This window comes from Podarcis cretensis, assembly GCF_951804945.1.
Source record: "Podarcis cretensis genome assembly, chromosome: 5".
NCBI classification, from domain to species: Eukaryota; Metazoa; Chordata; class Lepidosauria; order Squamata; family Lacertidae; genus Podarcis; species Podarcis cretensis.
In genome coordinates, this window is record NC_137174.1 from 3,876,729 (window position 1) to 3,892,663 (window position 15,935).

At 41.3% G+C, this 15,935-nt stretch overlaps 1 protein-coding gene across 1 annotated transcript in view; it reads left to right on the forward strand.

Annotated features, from left to right (window-relative positions):
* Positions 1-2,141: 2,141 nt before the first annotated feature.
* SHISAL1 (shisa like 1) overlaps positions 2,142-15,935 on the forward strand; it is a 185,682-nt gene continuing 171,888 nt past the window's right edge. The window contains exon 1 of the mRNA XM_079975504.1: positions 2,142-2,158. The gene's annotated coding sequence lies outside the window, so the exon portion shown is untranslated. The remainder of the gene's footprint in view (positions 2,159-15,935) is intronic.

The following is a 15,935-nucleotide window of genomic DNA, read 5'->3' on the forward strand; positions in this document are numbered from 1 at the left end:
ATGTATAGCCAGGGATAGAGTTCCCTAAAGTGGGAGCCAGGCTCATTGCTGTATAACAGCCAGCAGACCTCCTACAGCACGTGCACCTCCTGAGCTGGGCAGGGAGGGAGGGTTGCTCAGATAACCAGGCCCTGAGCTATCAAAGGTGAACATTGCCATTGCATTTCAGCTATTTACTATGGTCAATTATGAAAGAACCATGATATCCTGACTACACAGTGTTGTCAAAATCAGATATTAAATATTTGTTGGGTATTTGCCAAATAATTGAGTAGTCAGAGAAGACCTGGAGAATATTCAGTATCAAAATTCAGAGCAGAATTCTAGAGAGCAAATCTGCTGGAGTTTTAATGTCCACTTTCAGATTTCTTGAGGGAGGACATGGGACTCAGCTATACAGCTGCAAATAAAATGTTTTAAGTACTGGTATGTTGTAAAGTGCAATATACAAATGTGACGCTAGATGGCGACAGTGAGCTATGGCAAATTCAATGTTTTTCCAAAACATTTTTAATATGTGTGTAGATTCCACCATGGTTACCTACCACGTTAACAGCTACAGCAAGACATGCTGGTCTTCCTTTCCTGCCATTACTCCTGCTTATTGTATCTCTTCCTGCAAATGCATTCCAGATTGTTTTGGCTGGAATAAGAAAGGCGCCCATAGCACCACCAGCCAGCCCAGCACATTCTTGCAATCCTATTAGTTCTGTTGTGGCTCTTGATCTTCAGCAGTTCTTTCAGCGAAGGAGACGAAGAAGCAATGGATTTCGTACGCTTGGAACTTAATGCCAAAAAATTGGAGAAGTTACAGAATTAGGCAACATATTAGTAAAACCCGAGCAACACCGAGCATAATGTAGAAATGAGGGAAGTCAAAGACTTCTGAAAAGATTGCTGAAATTTCTCCACCATACAAATTTTTGTCTGAGGGAAAAAAACCCATATTCATTTTGCATTTGACTTAGTCAACGTTTTGGTGGCAACTCTGTTTACTGTTTTTTTCAGGCCCCAGTATTATGTTTTTATCTACTCCCTGACACATAGAAGTGGAGCAAATGACACATCCCCACCAAATAAATGTTATCTCTCTGCCAGGAAAGCTGAAGTACTAAACAGAAGCAATACTGTATTTTAAAAGTTTGATGTGTTCAGAATGTGCCATGCTTTACTTGCACAGACTAAGCATGCACCTCAGACAGATGCTTACTCAACTGCTTTTGAAATCTCTGGGGAAATTCTGAAGCCTCTGAGGAAACCTCTGTTTTCAACATTGCCTGTTGCATAGCGCAACGTGACATAAAAATATCCCAGAACTGAATGCCTTCTTCGACCCAGTTTCTATTTAAATAAAGACAATGCCACAAAGAATAAAAGAAACCAAACAACTGGCTGCCGTCCATACTGCAAAGGGAAATAAAGACTCGTTATATACTCTGGAGGAGTCCTTTATTAGGACTTGACAAAAATGGGTTACTAGCCTTGATTGTGAAAACACAGAAGACAAGGAGAGTGTGGGATTAGCATCCATCTTGCTGGTGCTTCTCATGAGGAAAGGCTGGAGGGGGAAGAAGAGCATGACAAATAAAATATTCCCAAATGCTTCCAGCACTCACTGGACAGAAATAATTCACCACAGAGTTCAGTTCAGCTCTGCGCAAGGAAGGAGAATTTATATTCAACAATTTTGATTCTTTGAAAAAGGCTCTTTAAGAATCTGTCGAGTTCAAAAAGACCATGTGCTAAATATAAACCTTTCAAGCAATCTAAGAAAAGGAGAGACCTTGTAGACTAGAAAAAGATGCAGATTGGTATACCGAGAGCAGATTGTCACAACTGCTCTGTGCTGTGAGGTAAAACCTGCGCTGCTAAATCCCCACTTGCTTTTGAAGGTGGGATCCCAGCTGCCTCAAAAGGTTTTGTGGCTTTCGATAATTTTCGACCTTCCACTGTTTGGTTGATGAGGTGAAAAATAACTACAGAATATTTCATCTAGAGCTGGCTATGAAAGAACTGGCATTCAGTGGACCTGAAACTAACCAGAGCTGCAGTTTCTGAGCATGCATATCAGCCTACATGAAGATCAGTAGCAGGAAAGCAACTGGAGCGACATTACTTGTCTCAGACTCATTAATGGCAACAACCACCCATCGAACAGGTATTGCATTTTATACTCATTCCTGCCTCCCGAAACAGTTTTTTCTGGTTTTCTTCAGAAGAGATGTTCCACTGAAATCATGGGTAGGCAAACTAAGGCCCTGGGGCCGGATCCAGCCCAATCACCTTCTAAATCCAGCCAGTGGATGGTCCGGGAATCAGCATGTTTTTACATGAGTAGAATGTGTCCTTTTATTTAAAATGCATCTCTGGGTTATTTGTGGGGCCTGCCTGGTGTTTTTACATGAGTAGAATGTGTCCTTTTATTTAAAATGCATCTCTGGGTTATTTGTGGGGCATAGGAATTTGTTAATCCCCCCCCCCAAAAAAAAAAATAGTCCAGCCCTTCACAAGGTCTGAGGGACAGTGGATTAGCCCCCTGCATTGCCCTGAGGCAATGCTTTCTTCCACCAGTGCTAGAGATAGTGCCCAACTGGTGCAGAATTAACAAAGCACAAGAATTATAGATGAATGAGGAAGAAATCCTGGAGTTTCCAGTCAGGAATTTGTACTTTTCCAAAACTCTAAATGACAAATGATGCTTAATCTGTTTCTGAAACAGGTCTGGGCCAACAAAGTTGTGGCATTACATATATGCATGCATGTATTCATTTAAATGGATTGGTACCCCGAGGGGCTGACTGGTAATGAGGTTTAAGTCTACCTGTGGCAGAGCGGGTCATCATAAATCAATTTGAAATGGCAAACATCCAAATGAAAGTGGATTGTTAAGCATTCAGAGCTCTTCAATGTGTTAAATAATGTTAACAAAATGGCAACATTCCAGTGTATTTATGTTCATTGACCAGAATACTGAGAGCAAGCTAGGAGAAGGGTTAATTTTTAGTGTATTTAGCCTGCACATCTCTCCATACCTCTAAGTCAGGCTTCCTCAACCTCGGCCCTCCAGATGTTTTTGGCCTACAACTCCCATGATCCATAGCTAGCAGGACCAGTGGTCAGGGATGAGGGGAATTGTAGTCTCAAAACATCTGGAGGGCTGAGGTTGAGGAAGCCTGCTCTAAGTCAATGAAGAGGCTTGGGATATATATATGGCTATGTGTGTGTGTGTGTGTGTGTGTGTGTGTGTGTGTGTAGATATATACAGGAGAATACATACATATTAGACACACACACCTTTTTTTATAAAAAAAAATGAAAACTAGCAGATCAAGGAAAGGAACTGGAATATCATTGAAGAAAGCAGGCTTCTACTTTTTTTAAAAAAACTCCTCCAGGTCTTTGTTCCAAAGTACACCTTTAAATTTTATAAAAAGGTCAAATTAGACATGCATGTTTGCATTGGGGGATGGGGGGGTAAGAACAAAATTGCATCAGCTGGGAGGGGTAACAAGGAATGAGATCCAAGAAGACGGGGAGGGGAGGGAATATAACTTTTCTTCCCTCCAATGCTGTTGAAGAAAATACCTCTTCTGAAGTTTGTATGAGCATTTAGGGGAAATTCCTCATTAGCACCAAAGGGGATCTCCTCCAAATGCAAATACTAGCTTCAATCTGCAGGAGAGTAAAGGGTTGCATTCTTCTTAATGCCTGCTTTGATCCTGTTAATTGTCACCTGATGCAGTATGTATTTTAGGAAAAATCTACATTTTAGATGCAAAGACACCTTTTAACATCACATCTAATATGGCTCTAAATCAACACTGCCAGATGTTTTGTCCTTTTCTTTTTCTTGTAAAGTTTTCCATTAATAAATCAAGATATTCTGCCCCGCTTTCTTTCTTCCACATAAGGTTTCCATGAAAGGCTAGCTCAGGATCTGACCATTTTCTTTAATCATGCTCTCCCTCTTTGGTGTAACATGCACGTATAAATACACATGGCTAAGGCTGTGTTTACATAGTAGTAACTGCTGTTGATTTTCTTACAGCAAGTTCTTCTATTGAACTGAACATATTGTTTGAAATAGCGGCTGCATATGGGACTGATGACTTAGTGGAATTAATGGATAGACGCATACCTGGGAGATGTATTCATAGGTTCTTCTGCTCATGGACTCATTGTGTTGACTTGGACAAGCCCTTACCTATCAGCCTCAGGCCCCCAGTTGTCAAGTTAGAATAACTGTGGCTCTCAAGTGGCTCAATAAACCTGCTATTGCTGTCTACCTGGGGCTGCAAAACAGGCTGTGTGGGGCAGTTGACCTGACAGGCTGATGGTGGGATGTGTTCATTTTGGTGGGCCCTAGGTTGTGTAGCTCAATTCATATGGTGCATTTAAGTTCAAATGTAATGTCACATGGAAAGTGGGACTTGGCACTGGGGGTAACTGGGGCTATTAAGTTGTGGGTGAACATATCAGACGACACAGCGATTCTTCAAACAGCTCTTGTTTATTCACAGGCCAGAACAGAACTGAACTGAAGGGTTCAGTCAGCCTGCTTATATAGAGCTCCAGTACAACGTTACTGTAACGACTATCTAAAAGTACCCAATCACTGAACGTCACTTTCGATCCCTTATTTGCATAACTATCTACAGGGTGGCCCAGGGTGAGAACTTCAGTACATAACAGGGGCAGTGGGACGTATTAGTGGGAAATGAACAAATGAAGCTGGGACCATCTCAATGCATTTTCAATTTCATTTTCAATCCTAGATCTACCCCGTTCAGCATTCTGCTTCAAAACATGATCATCCGTTGCCTCCAAGAGACAAATTTATTTATTTTCCACTATCTTCATCAATCAGAGGTATACAGTCTCTGTACATAGGAGTATCATTTGGCTAATATCAATTGATAGACCCACCTTTCAGACAAGACAGCTATCACAGGAGCCAACTCCTGGGGGCTGAGGCGTCTTCACCCACCCAATAAAATATTTGAGGTGGCCTGGCCATTTTCTGTGGGGTTTTTAATTCTACCTCATTGCTGCAGTCTATCTTCACTCTTTTATATCACAACCATAATACAATAATCTCTAATTATTTCTGTTGCTCATAGTTCAAATCCTGCTCGCCAATTCATCATATCTTTTGGGAGAGGTTCTTGAAGCTGCAGCATACATAGTATTTCCTTTTCCAGTTTTGAAAAGGGATCATATGTTGCTGAATGGGGGGGGGGGGGAACCTGCATGAACTGTGGATCACCATATTCTAATAGGAATGGTCTTAGGATGATACACTTAAAAAGACCCTGCATTTCTCTAATGCCCTCAGCATTAATTACTCCCTAAATGGATTCTTAATCTAACCTTTAAGGGGAATTTTTTTTTTAAGCAAGAGGATTAGTTTTGATCCCAAATTCCCTGTGAAAGGGGAGATCAGATGACTAAAGCACTTACAGAATCTAGGATTATTTCTGCTCTTGAAATATGAATATGAATACTGAATGTGTATTCCCCCCTCTCCCCTCTTGCAATGGGCCTTCTATCGATGGATTATGGGATGGTTGCATGAATTAATTGTAATTTTTTTTTCAAAAGCAGCCCCACCCCCCTCCAAATATATTCATTGTGCTGCGTATTCTTGTTGTTTGTCCTCACTCTTATTCTTTGTCCTCACTGCCGCCAGGCCCAGTTGCTCTCCTTGCCAGTTAATCCTGTTAGCAATGGCAAACCCTATTTGGCTTTGTTCATTAGTGACGGTGATATCATAGTGTTAGACCTAACACTGCTACAGTTATACAGAAGGATGCAGGTCACGACATTCAGTAAGATTTAAATACTAGCATGGTAAATAAGGTGAAGGCCAGAGAAGGAGAAGACGAAGAAGAGTATAGAAAAATAGAAAGTGTTCACAAGCACTTGTTGTTGTTGTTTAGTCGTGTCTGACTCTTCGTGACCCCCTGGACCAGAGCACGCCAGGCACTCCTGTCTTCCACTGCCTCCCGCAGTTTGGTCAGACTCATGCTGGTAGCTTCGAGAACACTATCCAACCATCTCGTCCTCTGTCGTCCCCTTCTCCTTGTGCCCTCCATCTTTCCCAACATCAGGGTCTTTTCCAGGGAGTCTTCTCTTCTCATGAGGTGGCCAAAGTATTGGAGTCTCAGCTTTAGGATCTGTCCTTCCAGTGAGCACTCAGGGCTGATTTCCTTAAGAATGGATACGTTTGATCTTCTTGCAGTATTTATGACGTGAAATGAGGTAACTTAGCTCTAACTTCTAGGGCGCATTGAACCACTCCATCCAATTTCCTTTGGTTATAAACTGATTCTTCAGACACTGATTTTGAGATGAATCAATCAGGAATGTTTATGCTAATGGAGCCGCTCCTTAAAGTCTGGTGGTGAAACTGTGTTTTGTTGTTGATGTTTTATATTTGCAAGTAAACCTGAGATGCATTCTAAATTGATGGCACAAGTTCCTTGCATCATTAAGCTTCGTTACATTCTCTGATGACAACTGGCAAGCAGCAGCAGTTGCCAAGGATTGAATGGCAAACATATCAAATTACTTCTTTTTATATAGATGGTTAGCTAGACAGCTAGCTAGACAGATGGGAGAGCAAAGGTGACCATCACTGAAGATGAGCCACTGTCGGGCCAATTATGAAATCAAGCAGTTCCAAATAACTGCCAGGGAGTCTTCCAGTGGCATGACATGACATGAACTTGGGGTGGCGGGAGAATAGCAAATGGCCCAAACCAGCCATGTTACTTGTTTGTTGAGAGCTTGGAACTGATGCAAAGTGGAAGTACGCATCACTCATATGTCCTGTGATCACTCTCCCACATTTTATATGAAGCGTAGAGACTTAAATATTTTCCCCAGAAAGATCTACACTCTCTCCCACACTTTGGGATGTATGAGAACAATGCATATCACCCCCAGGGGAACAGGCACATCTCCAGATTTTATTTTATTTTATTTTTAGATTTAGAATCATGGGACAAGAATTGTGAGTCACTTGTGCTTACATGTCACATCACATATTCGGTCTTCTGCAGCAGGGTCCAGCCTTAGCATCTATCTTCAATGTCAAGAAACAGTCTGCAGGCATGCAAAGTAAGAATGAATGAATGTACTCACAGAATCATAGAGTTGGAAGGGACCCCAAGGGTCATCTAGTCCAACCCCTGCAATGCAGGAATTTTAGCTAAAGCATCCATGACAGATGGCCACCCAACCTCTGCTTAGAAACCTCCAAGGAAGGACAGTCTACAACCTTCCAGAGGAGTCTGGTCCACTGTCAAGCAGTTCTTACTGTCAGAAAGTTCTTCCTGATGTTTAGTCAGAATCTTCTGTTTTGTAAGTTTGAATCCATTGGTTGATGTCCTGCCCTACTGGAACAGAAAAAAATAAGCTTGTTCCCTCTTCCATGTGAAAGCTCTTGAGACATAGGAGCCAACTCCTAGGGGCTGAGGTCAATAAAATATTTGAGGGGTCCAGGCCTCTCCAATGTTGATGGGCATTGCCATTCAACTAGTGTGTGCATCCTGTGTTATGTGGTTGATCATGCAGGGTAGGAATGTGACAGCTGCTTCGTGAAGTACACAGCAGGGTGCATTTCAACTGTTCACATGACTCTGTATTTTCCAACTTGTTGTGGGACGTCCTATACATACCGTATTTTTCGTCCCATAGGACGCTCTGTCCCATAGGACGCACCTAGTTTTTTTGGGGGAAATAAAGGGAAATTTTTTCCCTTTATTTCCCCCCCAAAACCAGGTCAGGGAAACCGAACCAGGTCGAGGAACAGTGGGATGGCGGCGCTGCGCCTCCTTGCTGTCCCCCGAGCTTGTGGGGCTGGCTGATGTCTGTCCGGCACACAGTGCGCGCCGGGCGGCAGGCTGCTGTCCACAGTGTGGGGAGCCCTGCGGGGAACTCCTGCAGGGCTCCAACACGCTGCGGATGTTTGCCCGGCAGGCGGGGCGCTCTGCTACAGGGCACCCCTCGCGCCGGGCGGCAGGCTGCTATCCGCAGCGTGGGGAGCCCTGCAGGAACTCCCGCAGGGCTGCCTAGGCTGCAGATGTGTTCCCGAAGCGCCGGGCGCTCTGCTTTCAGGGCGCCCGACACTCCGGGAAGCAGACTGCCGTCTAGGCTGCGGGTGTGTTCCTGAAGCCAGGAGAGCGAGAGGGGTCGGTGCGCACTGACCCCTCTCGCTCTCCAAGCTTCAGCGAAAGCCTGCATTCGGCCCATAGGACGCACACACATTTCCCCTTCATTTTTGGAGGGGGAAAAGTGTGTCCTATAGGGCGAAAAATATGGTAACCTTCATTTGAAACTATTCATCTGAAACCTTTTCAAACTGAAACATTCACACATCCCTCACTACGTTCCTTTAAAATAATTTTCAAAATATGCTTTGTTGGTTTTGCTAGTAGAAGAGAAATTAATTAACACTTAATGACCATGCAGCCATATAATGGCAGCTGGCTTCTGCAGGGAGGCAAGCCACAACTTTTTTTGCTTGTAAAGAATGAATAGCTAGACAATGGTGCTGATTTAATTTTTGCATTCAATAATTGGTTTTCCTGAATTTGGTCTGGTGTGGTTGCTAGAAGCAGGGCCCCTTTTCAAATTATACATCTATGATGACTTTCAGATGTTTTTCTTGTTCTTCAGGACAATGAAATATAGAAGGCTCTGTTTCACTAAGTGAAATTCTTTCTTTGCCTGCTTTGTGGCTCAAAAAGTGGAATTTTTTTTATCTTCATTTGGACAAAACTTTCACTGGGTTTTTTTTTCTTTAAAAAGGCTCCATTGGCTAGTCCCCATGAAGTTGTCAACATAGCTCCCATCCCAAAGCCTTACAGACAGAAGAACATATGCAGCATACCAGACGAGAGGAAAAACTAAGAACGAACAAATAGGAAACAGTCAAGCAAATCAAGCAGGATTCAGGGCAAGAGCAAGACAGAGTAAAAATCTGCCCGGATGGCGATTTCACCCTTGAAATCCCAGGCATGTCTGGGGAAATCCAGACATATGGCAACCCTAGTATATATGAAGTATATATACTTTTTAGCAGCTCTGAGCCCCCTGGAATCAAAAGGCTATATAAAACCACATTCATTGCTGCAGGCTCCCACAACTGTCGTGGCAACAAAGGAGTTGGGTGAACGACATTGTCATCTCCCTCTTGTCCACCTGAGGAGTCCAAGTGACTCTTGATCAGACTACTTGGAATGGCACCTTCCTCCATGCCAGGGAAGAAGGGGTCAGGGAAGAGCTACATCAGGAGCGAGGCGGGAAGAAAGACTGACCTTGGGATCTGCTGCCCCAATGGACCCTGCTGCCTGAGGTGGTTGCCTCACCTTGTCCTGAGTGTTGGCCTCATCCTCAATGTGAAATAAGTGTGTCATTGTCACTTAGTGTGCTCCTGGCTGGGTTATAAACTAAAGCTGCAGACATCACACAAGGCAATTGCCTCTGGCAGTTTGTTAATTTAGCATGAGAGTCATTCGGCTACTTTTCCCCTTTTCCCACCTCTGTATTAACTCATACTAAGAGCTGATTTGTCATGAAGGAGCTTTGGGGTTTGACCTCATGTACTCAGTGTTGTTACTGTAGATCAGGCTTCCTCAACCTCGGCCCTCCAGATGTTTTGAGACTACAATTCCCATAATCCCTGACCACTGGTCCTGCTAGCTAGGGATCATGGGAGTTGTAAGCCAAAAACATCTGGAGGACCAAGGTTGAGGAAGCCTGCTGTAGATTGTACCTAGTTCCAGGGGTGCCAGCACAATTTCTTGGGCCCAATGCTTTGAGCCCTCTGCCCCACCTGCAAAAGAGGGCACAAGTGTGTATTAATGGCTTTGTGGCATATGCCCCCCTTTGTGTGGACCTTGCACAACTAAATACAATGTTTGACAGACAGAAGGTGAATGGGTGCTGGGGCACCCTCCCAAAATTTTAAGTGTCTGTATCAGAATATTCTTGACAGAGGGCTGTATCAGTTCTACCTCTGTGATAAGTTCATGACAAACATATATTACTTTCTTAGGTATACTAAATAAATATTAGAAATGTCGTTTAAACAACGTAATGCTTAGAAAAGCTTAGGGAGGAAGCAGGACGAGGGTACACACCATAGGTACACACAACACCTTCAACTCACCGAAGAAGAAAGGACTACCATCTTTCCCTAATGTGTTGTTAAAACATATGAATATAAAAACTCATGGGGGGAAATCAAAACAAAAACAAAAACAAATGGAGCAAACAAATGCTGCTAGCTTCTTGCGCTTTGCATAGAACAATTTGTGGGCACTAGGAAGAAAAGAAGCATTTTGCTCCTCTTGTATGTTGTAGTTATGCTGGCCATCACTACAAAGGAGCAGGTGGAGGTGGGCGGGCTCTTTTGCAGACAGGCTATTCTCTCTCTCTTCCTATCTATTTCCTACCTGACACCTGAGCTGTATAATCAAAGGACATTAGATTTGCGCTAATTAATTCTTCTATTCTTTGTCGATTCAGAGGTAAGAGACCTGGTGAATAATTGCAGGTAATGAAACTCTGAGCTGAACTAAATGCTATGCTTAAAGTAACGATAAAAGTGAACTAAAAGAGGCTACAATTAAACATCTCGAAACACTGTTGAGTCATACTGGTTTCTGACCATTTTCTTTATTTAATCTCCAAAGCACACAAAATCCGGAAAGATTTATGCCTCCCAAAACTGGATGTGCTGCAATTCTCAAGTCCCTTGCCAACCAACCCACCCACCCACATACCCCTGCCAGATTTGCTTTTCTCCATCCACTTGTCCCACTCTGGCTTCTTCTGTGAAAGCCCCTGTCAGGAATAATGGCTAAATAGAACCTGCCAAGTAGGCTAAAATGCTAGAAGAATTGAGACATTCTGTGTGTGGCAAAGAAAAGGGGTGGCCTGGCAGGAATGAGGAGGAGACTTCATTAGGTGCAACTTTTTTTTCACTCCCCCCACCTGCAGCTCAGGGGACAGGGCTGTTCAGTAGATTTAACAATGTTCTACAGTATATCAAAGTCAGGTTCTGTTTGCTTGAAGAGAATGAAAGTGACCAAGAGTTTGTTTTAAAAGAGAGAGGGAGAGGCATTAAACAAATGGCAAAGATTGGGGGTTTATTTTTTTTTACAGAATGTTAAGGGAAAGTTTATGAATACCAATGAGAATACACCAAAGTTGTAAGGAAGGAACAACACAGGACTCTCCAGGAATAATTTAGATGAGGGTTTCTCTGTAAAGGGATTACACCAACTCTGCCTTTTGGGATTTAAATGCCAGCATTTGGCACATGAGAATAGTTTCCATTTTGAGATAAATTCGTAAAACCAGAATACATTTAAAATGTAAAATGGATAAAATAGGATTAAATGGAGATTGTCTTTCCTACCTCCCCAATCTATCAGAGACTGCTTTACTCCCCACCCCTCTGAATATAAACAAGATTGTGACAATGGAGGTAGTCTATCAGTTTTCAAGCTCACAAGATGCATTTAGTTTCTGCAGCCCACTTTCAGAATAATTTATTTAATACAAGTTGGGGACAAGGTTTCTGGCCCTTTCAGCCACACACCTGAATTCACATAACTGCTGCTGGACCCCACAAACACCTACCTGCATTCACCCGCCAAATCATACTCCTACTCCCTTGTGTGGGCCAATCCTTCCCTCTGGCACAGAGCAGCAGAGGCACACTTGGTTCATTTATCTTAAAGTAGTTCTATCCATTATATTTGCTGCCTGTTTGCTTCCTTTAATATCAGCTCCCTTTGAGATCTTTCTGGCAATTGGGCCTGAAATGGGTGATAGCGATTATATAAAATCTCCATACACACTCTGACCTGAGCTGCTTCAACTGATCCAAAGCTGACCCAGCCTACTGACCCTTCTCTGGTCCTCCCAGTAGAGAAGAGGAAAAGGCAAACTACTATTTTTTATTGCGTTTGTTCATTCAATTTATTGTGCCTCTTTTTCCCTCCAAAAAGGAAGCACAGAGCAGCTATCAACACCACACACACACACACACACACACTCAAAAGGCAAACAGTGTGAAAATGATCCCACAATAAAAATGGTATCATGAACCTATAAACCTTCAGTTCACTGCCTAAGAAAACACCAATTCAGTGAGCAATGCATTCATACAGTAATTACTGTTTCCTAGATTTCCGTTGTGCTGAGTTTTACTGACCTAGAATCAGATGCAAGTTGTGTAGGGGTGGTTAGCCTGTAGCCCTCCAGATGTTGTCTGCTTCTTATCACCCCCAGCAAAATTTAGCAGTGGTCAAGGATGATGTGTGTTGTAGTCAAATAAAATTTGGCAGGTAACTGGTTCCCCCATTCCACTATAAAACATTGACATGGCTCATATTCTATTGCGGGTGGACTAGAGGCTCTTAGTGTAACCCTGAACCCGTTTCGCTAAATGGATATAGAAATGATTCCTGAAATACAGGGAATTAATTTGCTCATTGATTCTAAAATATATTACTTCACTTTACTGAAAGCTGCTAGAAAAAAAGAAAACATTATACATTATGTGATTGTTTAGAATATTAAATCTAAATATTGGAAGCAAACAAAAAACAAACAAAAAAGATTTTCCAGTACTCGAAGACTGGCTGGCAACACTTTGGGATTTAGCCACTAAACATAAATTAACAAGCGATATTTGGGCAAGGAATCAACAGCAAAGATCAATATTTTCAAAAGAAGATAGAAATCATTTTGGAAGTATTGGTATAAAAGACAATGGGTGGAATTCAAATCAGGGTGAAGTGTGCAGTTCTGGGAACATCCCCCCCACCCCCCAAGAGTGGAAGAGGGCACAGCTTTTCTATGCTGGCGGGATTCATTGCACAGACTCCCACCCCACCAGTACAACTTTTTAGTTAAATATGGCCTATAGATTCCTGAAGTTAATGATTTTCATTTACTGCAATTATTAAGTATTTATTAGTATTGCAATACTTTGATAATGAAGAGCGGAATCTTTTAAACCTGGATTCTCTATTATTATTTGAGAATATATATATTTTCAATACAAATTTCAAATGACTTTCCATCACTGAGCTAACATTATTCTGTCTCTTTTTGCTGGTTTATTATCTGATGCACTTCTTGACAGCTGCATATTTCTGGCTTTTAATTAAAAATGCAATGATTTTTTAAAAATGACCTTTACTTTTCAATAAATATGGCCCTATCAGAACACATTAACATTAAAATGGAATTAATTTTGAGGAACCTTTTGACAAGGACATTTCCCATTCCCACTTCCTGCATTCTTTCACTGCTTCAAAATTCACTGAGGATGATTCACAGTGTCGTAAGGAGCCTTTGAAGGTCAGGTTTCTGTACATGGTGAGATGAAATTTCTATACCAGCACCCAAAAAAAGTAAGATAGGCACTTTGGAAATGTCTGCCTGTCGTAAAAATAGATTGGGTATCTAAGTCTGTAATTCTCCTATGAAACTATATATCATACAGACGAGCAGCTGTGACTGCCCCCAAAATGAACACAAATCCAGAAGAGGAGAATGTGAGGTAAAAGTATTTAATTATTTGTAGAGTTGTTGAATAATTCAACATGGTTGACCTGAATAGGAGTTTTAAGGGCTTTGGCTTATCCATGAGCCCGAGTGGGAGTCCTAGGGAGCTTTCAGGTGACATTCTAGAAAGTAAAGAGGAAAAAGCTAGAGCTAGAATTCTACTTTCATTTAGCAAATATCTACGCATATTTGCCATTCACGGTAACATTATCAGTGCTGGATTTACATATAAGCTAAACAAGCTATAGCTTTTTAAAGAAAAGGAAAAAAACCTGGATGTACATTTCCAAAATATAAGATAAAAAACAAATAAAATAAAACCTACATACAGCAACAGTGACAAATGGCTTTAGATACCTATTAGGTCCATAAATTACCATATAGCATATATTCAACACAAAAAACAGCGACAATTTTTGTTTTGTTTTGTTTTTTAAAAAATAAATTTTATTAGTATTTTCCACACAACCACAACAACACGAAAGATATCTAAAAATAACAATACACAACACACAAAAATCAACATTCAAAAACTAAAGAAAGCAACAACAACAAAAACAAATCCATATCTTACAAGTTAATATTATAAACACTAAAACAACAATACAAGACATTGACTTCCACCAACCCCACAGCACCTCCTTTATCTCTCATTGTGTCTTCCTGTTTTCCTTATCATCTCTATCCTAACATCTAGATATAAATCCCTCTTTCATATCCTTTCACTTCACAAGGTTATTCCAGACTCAGCCAGATTTCTGTCCTTGAACCTTGACTTTCAAGGTATTCATTTAGGCACTCCCATTCTTTTTTTACTTCACTTTTTGGTTTTTGTCTTATTATGTCTGTCAATTTGGCTAATTCTAAGTATTCTGAAAGCTTACATAGCCACTCTCTGCTAGTGGGTAACTGATTCCCTTTCCAGTACTTAGCCACCAGGATTCTTGCTGCAGACGTTGCATATAAGAAAAATTTAGTTTTGTCTTTTGGAATATCGTCATTTAAAATTCCTAAAAGGAATGCCTCTGGCCTTTTACTATATGATATTCTTAATATTTTCTTTATTTCTTCATGGATCATGCTCCAAAATTTCCCAATTTCGGGGCATGTCCACCACATATGGTAGGAGGTTCCTTTTTGTATCTTGCATCTCCAGCACTTATTATTATATGTTTTATTCATTTTTGCAAGCCTTTCTGGTGCCAGGTACCACCTGTGATGCATTTTCATATAGTTCTCTCTTATTAGGTAACATGCTGTAAAATTTATATTTTTTGTCCATAGGCTTTCCCATTCATTATATTCAATTGGATGGCCCAGATCTTGTTCCCATTTTTTAATAGCATCTCCTTTTCCTCCTTTTCTATTTTCCCATTTGTAACTGTTTATATATTTTTGAGAGAGTCTGTTGGTTGTTATATAAAATTTCTTTCTCCCGTACTGAGATTTTTTTTATCAAACCCCTTAAGCTTATTATCCTTTTCAAATATTGTTTTTAATTGGAAATATTTTAACCAATTCACCCCCCTCTCTTTTAATTCTTCAAATTTCTTTACTGTTGGGCAATCTTTTATCTCTTCTACGAGTTCCCTATATGTTAGCCAGCTATCTTTCATATTGCTTCTATGCAAGGCTGATGACTCTATGGCTGTTACTATTGTTTTATTTCTTTCCCAGACTTCGAATAGGGCCTTTCTCACCAAATGATTAGTGAATCCTCTATGTGCTTTTATTTTATTGTGACCCAGGTAGCCATGCCACCTGAAAACTTTGTCCCAGCGACAATTTGTTGTTGACAAAGGACAGCTGGACATATAAAGGGCCCCATTACCTTCAGTAGCTTAGGGCCTCATCAACCTAAATCTGGCCCTGAACATTATGTATGCAACATTGTACTAGACGGCTGTGTCCTTTCAAGACCTCCATCATCTATACTCTCCCTATTGGATCTGGATCTCCTCTTTTGAAATTGTATTAGAATCATAGATCCAGTTACAGATAGGTAGCCGTGTTGGTCTGCCATAGTCAAAACAAAATAAAAAAATTCCTCCCAGTAGCACCTTAAAGACCAACTAAGTTAGTTCTTGGTATGAGCTTTCGTGTGCATGCACACTTCTTCAGATACACGTGTATGCACACGAAAGCTCATACCAAGAACTAACTTAGTTGGTCTTTAAGGTGCTACTGGAAGGAATTTTTTTAGAATCCTAGACTCATCGAATGACAGAGTTGGACGGCACCACAAGGGTCTTAGAGTTGAACCCCCTGAAATGCAGGAATCATTTGCCCAACGTGGGGCTTGGACTGAGGACCCAGAGATTAAGAGTCTCGAGCTCTACTGA